Genomic DNA, 7,500 nt, shown 5'->3' with positions numbered 1-7,500 from the left:
GTTTAATTCGAGCCGCGCGCTTTCAGCGACCGCGACAATGCCTTCGCGGGAACGCGACGCGAAAAATCAACTGTTCATCGCGCCGGGAACAAATAACGCCACTCCTCCCCCCTCCCATCCTCTCTCTCTCCTCTCCCCCTCCGCCCAGGTATTTAGAGGAGCGCCTATGATTTCCAACGAGGCGGCGCTCGAGTTGGAAAAAAATTTCTTCGAACTTGTCGCTCTATCTGTCTTTCTCTTTCTCTCTTTCTCTGTCTGTCTGTCTCTCTCTCTCTCTGGGTATCATATTACACGTATATTCCTCTATTATATTATATTATTTCTCTATTCGCATGTTTTGGTGGAAGAAAAAAAAAGGGGGGGATTTCCCTCGTTCTTCTGCCATTCTTCTGGAAGAAAGGAAGAAGGATATATAAGATAGAATAGGAATGACAAACGAATAGAAAAGAAGTTTCAATAATAAATTTTTGAATATGTTATTTCTAATTATTTATCCTTCCCCATCTGGAAGGAGTACGAACGTACGAGTACGATTGCGAAAACAGACTCGATTATTTTTCTTTTCAGTGGTCCGGTCGGACAAGTTTGTTTTCGACCAGCGATGGGCAATGGAAAGGCTGTTCTATTAGATAGCCGGCCGGGGAGGGAGGGAAAAGGTGCAGATGCGACGAACACCTTTTCTGGAACAGCTGTTGCGTCGAGCGTAGGAAAATCCTGACCTTCGACCCCCCCCCTCCACTCTTATTTCCTCCCTCCCTCCTCCCCTTTCGTAATTATCCGATCTAAGAATGGGAAAGAGGGAGCCATTTCTCGATCTAAGTTTCTTTCGTGATTTTTCAATAGACGTCTTGCAAAGATAGCAGTTATAGATCCAAATGTCGAGACGTGACAAGCTTTCAACAAGAAAAATATAATATAATTATATTCGTTACATAACAATATTATCCGTTGTAAAAAGAAGGAATAATTCGTTCGTACTTGGAAAGTAAATTTCTTCGAAAATTACTTTAGAAGAATATCTCTCATTCTCTCTCTCTCTCTCTCACGTATTGACAATTACGTGATTTAAAAGACACGAATATTCCTTTATCTAACTCGCTAAATCTTTCGAATCTCAAAGTTGTGAGAGCGAAACACGGAACACCTCTGACCTTTTCGTCGGAGAGAAAAGGATCGCCTCGACGGATATAGAGCGAGGGACAGAGGTGAGATTCACTCGTATATAACGTGACGATGAAAACAGAAACTGGATGGCCTTTTATTCGCTCGAAGAGAGCGATAATCGAGATAATCGAGTTTTTTTTATTTTTCTTAAAAGGAAAGGTTTTGCATTGAAACTTGGGGAGGGGGAAAGCGGAAGGTGGAAACGGGATCCGGAGAGGCGAAGCCACAGGACACAGGATGTGCCGTGGATGAAGGGGAGGGAGGCGATGGTTGACAAGGGAATTCAAGACGAGCGGAATTCGCTGGTGGTGCGTCACGCACGATTCGCACATGCGAAGAGCGTGTGATGTGTATGGCCTCCTTCGAGGCGGTAGGTGTCGCGTTTCGGCGCGTGCTCCCAACACCGCATGGAAACCGCTTACCCGTCCGCCCCTCCTCCCCCTTCCCATTACTCGAAAAATAATAATCGCGAGCGAGCGAATTTGTCGAGGCGATAATAAAGATCCTTCGAGAGATACGATTATATTTTTTGTTATAGAGGAGTAAGAAGGTTTTATTTATTTATTTATTTTTTTTTTTGATCTTGATTTCGATTTCTCTCTCCTCTTTTATTCGCAAAGAGAATAATTCGATTCGAAGATTATTTGAGATTGTGAGTAAATTTTATTCGTCGATCGAGTTTCCAAGTGTCTTTCGAGATCGATGTTGTATAGTTGTATTTTTAATTGGAGGAGTATATATGGGCAAATTTTATTCGATCGAGTTTAAAATTGTTTGAGATCGAAGGTACAGTTGTATCTTTTAATTAGCAGTGCGAAAGTTTTTGTTTTTCGATGAGAATCGAAAATAATTGAATAAATAATTCTACTCGATCGGATTTAAGATCCTTTGAGATCGAAGTTGTACAGTTGTACTTTTTATAGGAGGAATATACGGGCAAATTTTATTCGATCCTTCGAGGTCGAAAGTACGGTTGTATTTTTTACCAGAGCAGTGCGAAAATTCTATTTTTCTCCTTCATCTTCCCTTTTTATTCGCTCGAGGATCGAGAAAATCCTTGGAAGTCGAACATATAGTTGTAGCTTGTATTTTTTTATCAGAGTGCAATATTCGAACGAATCCCTACTCGATCGAGTTTAAGATCGAACTCAAAGTAAAGTTGCATTTTTTATCGAAGTAGTACGCGAACAAATTCCGCTCGATCGAATTTCAAAATTCCAAAATTCCAATCATATCCTTCTTACATACATATATATATATACACATATTCTCTAATTAGAGGAACTAAATTCGAATCTTCCTTAACGAGAAACGAAAATAATCGAATAAATTCTATTCTATCGAGTTCAAGATCCCAATCTCGAATTTGTATCTCTTTATCGACAGAGTAAACGTCCCAACTTGACTCGACTCGTAACAACGGACAAAACGTTTCGTCCTATTATCGTAACAACACGCTTCTCCCTAATAAAATTCTTCTCTACCGCGTAACTCTTGTATATAGATATTACCATCCATCGATACGTTCCAAATATTCTTATTCATCACCATCATCGATAATCGGCATCGATCGACGAGATTCCTTCGAATCCGAGGAAAGTGAATTTCGAATAAATTTTCATATCTCGAAAATTTGCGAGGAAATTTCTTCGATTATTGTTATTGATAATGGAGCGTATAGAGAGGAGGGGAGGCACTCTATAGTTGGAAAAAGTGCCATATCTCCGCTAGGCAGGGGGAAAATAATTGTCCTGTGACCACGGGCCGGAAACCGCGGCGGTCCTCCTCCTCCTCCTCCTCCCCCCTCTTTATCGTCCGAGAGGCGAGAGAAAACGCGTGCAGCACGTGCTCCAGCGCCCCTCCTCCCATGAGACTCTTCTCCTCCTCCATTCTCGACTACGATTAATCCTCCTGCCCCCTTAAAAATCTAGTTAAAAGAAACGACAACGCTCCATTTTTTTTTTTTTTTTTTTCTTTTCTTTTCCATTTACTTTACGATGATGAATCGAACGAAGTCGTCGTCCAAAATAAAAAGACGGAAGGAGAAATATGTTCTTATGCGAAATATATAAGGAGAAGGAACGAATTTGTAGATGGAATTCGATGAATCGAGATCCATTATCTTCATCCCTTTTTCAACTACGAGAAGAGAACTGTGAAAAAAATGTTGAAAAATCAGAAGAAATTTTTAAAATCTATCCCTCTTCTTTTCTCGAATTCTAAAAGGATCCTCGATTCTTAATCTTCCCCCCTTCCTCCAATCTTCGAAATCGAAACTAAATCTTCTCCAACTGCGTTGGCAGTTGCTTCTTGCTTGATCAGGCAGCCACAATCCTCTCTCCCCCCCCTCAAACTCGAAGGTAAATATTCGACCCAAAATCTGCGTGGCCACCACCTCTTTCCACCCGAACAAGTTTCAACATCGGAGGAGAGGCGAAGACACCCTCTCGCAACACCTCTGAATCGGATAGAATCGAAACGGGAGCAGCTGGCGGCGAGCGGCCAGGAAGAGGGAGGAGGGGGTGGCGTTATCAGAGGAGCCACCGTTGGAAATCGAGGTCACGAGGGAGCAGAGAGAGAGAGAGAGAGAGAGAGAGAGAGGGAAGGAGGAAATTCTTCTCGCTCCTCGAAATCGAAATCTATCGAATCTATTCACTCTCCTCTCCTCGAAATTTTTTTACCCCTTTTTCCTTTCTTTTCCGCCTCGAACCACACGGTTCCACGGACGACAGATGATGCGGGTACCACGAGGGGACGTCGTGACGTCACTTGACGTCCTCCCTCCTTTTATCCTCCACCCTGCGAACGACACCTTTTCCACCCAGCTGTCACTCGCATCTGTAATTTTTTATTCGTACGGGCCACCTATCCGGATTGGAAGATCGCTTTTCGAGGAGGAGTCGAAGATTATGAAGAATTCGTTTTCTTTCCTTAATTCCTTAATCCTCGATGGAAAAAAGATTGCACGAAAATTGTTTTCGACTCGAGTCGGGTTGAGGAAAAATGTTGGCACGGGAACCGAAATCGGAGTGGATAATGACACGTGTTGGTGGGGGAAAGTAAATAATACGTGGACACGGGAGTCCCGTTGCCTCTGTAACTAATGTACCTGACCCGTTTCAACGATCGATAACTTCGATGGAGCGCGATTAACCGCGCGAATGACAGTCAACAGAGAGAGAGAGAGAGACGATCATTATCGAACGAATCATTTTTGCAATGGACAAATTTAACAACAACAGGGTTAATTTTTAATTGGAATTTCTATCGAACACGGAAGGAAGAAATTATATTGGAGAAATATTCTACGATTTAAAGTAATTTTAATTTTATAGGATCGAATTTATTTAACTGTGAAATCTCGAGAAAAATTAAAAAAAAAAATCTCGAAACCGCGGTTAACGAAGTTTAAATTAAGCGGCTTCTTCTTCTTCTTCTTTCGGGAGAAAGAAAGAAATCGCCGCAAGGTTACGTGTCGGGCGTGATAACGAGGTCGCCAGTGACGTTTTCCGCGAATAGATCGGGCACGAAGAGAGAGAGAGGGGGAAAAAATGCTATTTTACGATCGATCAAAGAGTAACATTAAAATTACACCTTGTTACGGGTAAACACGTTGTACCGAATCATTTTCGAAAGGATATCTCAAACTTTTATGTCGGATCGAGAAGATCGTTTGGCCTCCTTACACGAAATATTACACAGAAACCGAAACGATTATGTCAAAAGTATATACGAAAATATACGTTCGAATCGAGGCGAAAAATTATTCGAATTAATCGAGCTCGAGATACATTTAGAAAAATCTTGTTATTATAATCAAAAGGAGATACGATGCTTCGAGTATTTTTTTTTTTTACCTAAATGTACAACAGATAGATCTAAATTGGACTCGTTCGAGTCCATCGAAGGCTCGGCCATCGCGATGATTTCAACCGCGAAAGAGAAGAAGAAAACGGCGGTGAAACGCGTTTGTTTCCTCGAAGTTCGCGGCACGATCGATACGACGTGTATTACTACAACTACGCGCTCGCCCATTATATCGCGAAGCGTACGAAGCGAAGATACGCCGGACTGGAATTAGCACCGCTTTCCCATCGATCCCCCGAGCTCTGAATCATTTACGAGGTTGTGTGCATTACACACAACTCGTGCATGCTAGTGTCGCCTTTCTTCGATTCCGTTAAACGTTTGGAAAAAAAATTTAACGTATACGTATATCGAAAGAAAGAAGAAGAAGAAGAAGAGGACAAGGACAATCGACAAAGAAATTGTAACGGACAAAAATTACGAAAGGGCAAGATGAGCGTTGAAATTTTTGAACGAAAAGTTTGAAAGAGGGGAGAGGGGAGAGTGGCCACCACCACCACCTGTACTGAGCGCGCGCGCGCGCGCGCCAGCATTTCGAACGTGTTTTTAATGAGACGACAGGGGCGACACTTGGGGAGACGGAACGAGACACGAGAAACGTGGGAAACAATGGCAACTGGGGACTTCTAATCTGAAGGGCACTGGATCGAACCCTTCTTCTTCTTCTTCTTCTTCTTCCTCTCCTCCTCCTCTCCGAGTATTGTCTTCCTCGACGAACCCTTTGCCACTGCCACCTTTTCTTCCACCCTCCCTCCCTCCCTCCCTCCCCTCTGCCAGGCGTCCCTTACGTGAGCCTTTAAAGAGGGAAGAAGAGGGAAGAGGGGGAGAGAGAGAGAGAGAGAGGTTCGACTGGCTGCAGAATAGTTACTGTCCCTCTCCTCTACCCCTCTTCTCGACATTATCTTTACGCCTTTGCCATCGTACAAAAGGAACGGGAGGCGGAAAGGAGGGTGAGAAAAGAGCTCGATGCCTGAGGAGAAATGTTTGTCCTCCCTGAACGCGAGTTTGCTTTTCTTATTTCTGACCCCTCTCTCTCTCTCTCTCTCTCTCTCTCTCTCTTTCTCTCTTGACATTCTTTGCCGTTTGCAAAAAAGGATGTAAAGAAAACTCGTCGTCTATCTTCTATCTTGTGGTCAACTAGAATTAAATTTGGGAACAAAGAAACAAAATTTTCGATTCGAATCATATAGGTGTTGAGATGAGTTACAACATCGAATATCTAATTTAAGCTCGAATAATACTCGAGTACAATCGAAGAAAGCGAAGCTAGAAACTTGGATCATCGATCGTTAATCAAAAAAAAAAAACGCTGTTTGATTTCTTCGCTCCCTCCTCTAAAACTGGAAACGCGTTTAATCCAACGATTGGAAAGTCTTCTCTCTCTCGTCGAAAGGAATCGCGAGAAGAAGCGAAGAGATGAATATTCGGGACATATTCGACGCGAAAAACGCGTGGGGAATGAGGGGGAACGCGCGACGAGCGGGTGCACGCACGCGGGCGCGAAATCGCGTAGATAACGCGGCGGCGAATAAGGGTTGGCGGTGGGCGGGAGAGGGGATGGCGGACAGCGTGGCGGCGGCATGGCCAACATGGCGTCGGCGAGGTCGCGCATGCGCGCCACGGCCAACACCGCGTGACCACGATCAATACCTGTACGCGGTGTTGTGCCGGGGCAAAGGATGTTGAATTCGAAAAGTGTTATTCCGCGCGTCTATCTCTGAATGATATGGAAGGGAACGCCTCTCCACGTGGGTGCCACGTGTGCTCTTCCGCCCGCGTCTCTTACGCGCGTCGTGCACGCGCTCGTACGGATTTCGTCCGTGGTCCCGGGATCCGAAACATTCTCGACTCTCTCGGCTTTCGTTTCGCCGTTCCGCGGCGTTACGTTACGCCTTCGCGATTTTACGCCTCTACATATACACCGTATATCTCTCCCTGTATGTATCCCCCGTTGCAAACGTGTATATGTATATATATATATATATATACATATCGAACATTTCACTCGAAATTTATTTAATATCTAAAACATTAAAGGGTGAGTGAGAGAAAGTCTCTCGAGTCTAGTTTTTTTCCACTGTCGAGAGTGAAGAGCGTCCTTTAGTCAGTTAAACCTATCGGGAGACTCGGCTAAATCGGAAAGCTTGGAAGCGCGATTTTCGGCGTGGAGTTATAGAGCTTTAGAGTTTCGGTTCGAAAGGAGAGAAAGAGGAAAAAAAAAAGAAAAAAAAAAGAAGATGGATATGGAGAAATCGCGATAAATTCACTACGTTGGAAAGTTACGAGTTAGGGGAACGACAACGATATATATTTTTCAACGCGAAATCAGAAACTTTTGACGCGCGCGCGAGTGCGCGCGACGTTCGAGACGAGATAGCACGTTCGATTAGAAAGTTATGGTTATATTTACGCTGATTATTATATCATAGACTATACGATACGACGTAACGACACGCGTCGTATCGTATC

At 43.7% G+C, this 7,500-nt stretch overlaps 1 protein-coding gene across 1 annotated transcript in view; it reads right to left on the bottom strand.

Moving 5' to 3' along the window:
* Positions 1 to 7,500, bottom strand: part of LOC122717908 (AT-rich interactive domain-containing protein 1B) — a 65,211-nt gene that overhangs the window by 54,889 nt on the left and 2,822 nt on the right. The gene's annotated exons all lie outside the window — the stretch shown is intronic.

Source organism: Apis laboriosa, unplaced genomic scaffold, assembly GCF_014066325.1.
Source record: "Apis laboriosa isolate Shangri-la unplaced genomic scaffold, ASM1406632v1 scaffold5_cov152, whole genome shotgun sequence".
In the NCBI taxonomy this organism is placed as follows: Eukaryota; Metazoa; Arthropoda; class Insecta; order Hymenoptera; family Apidae; genus Apis; species Apis laboriosa.
The sequence above is the reverse complement of the archived record's forward strand: the minus strand, read 5'-3'. Positions and strand labels throughout refer to the sequence as shown.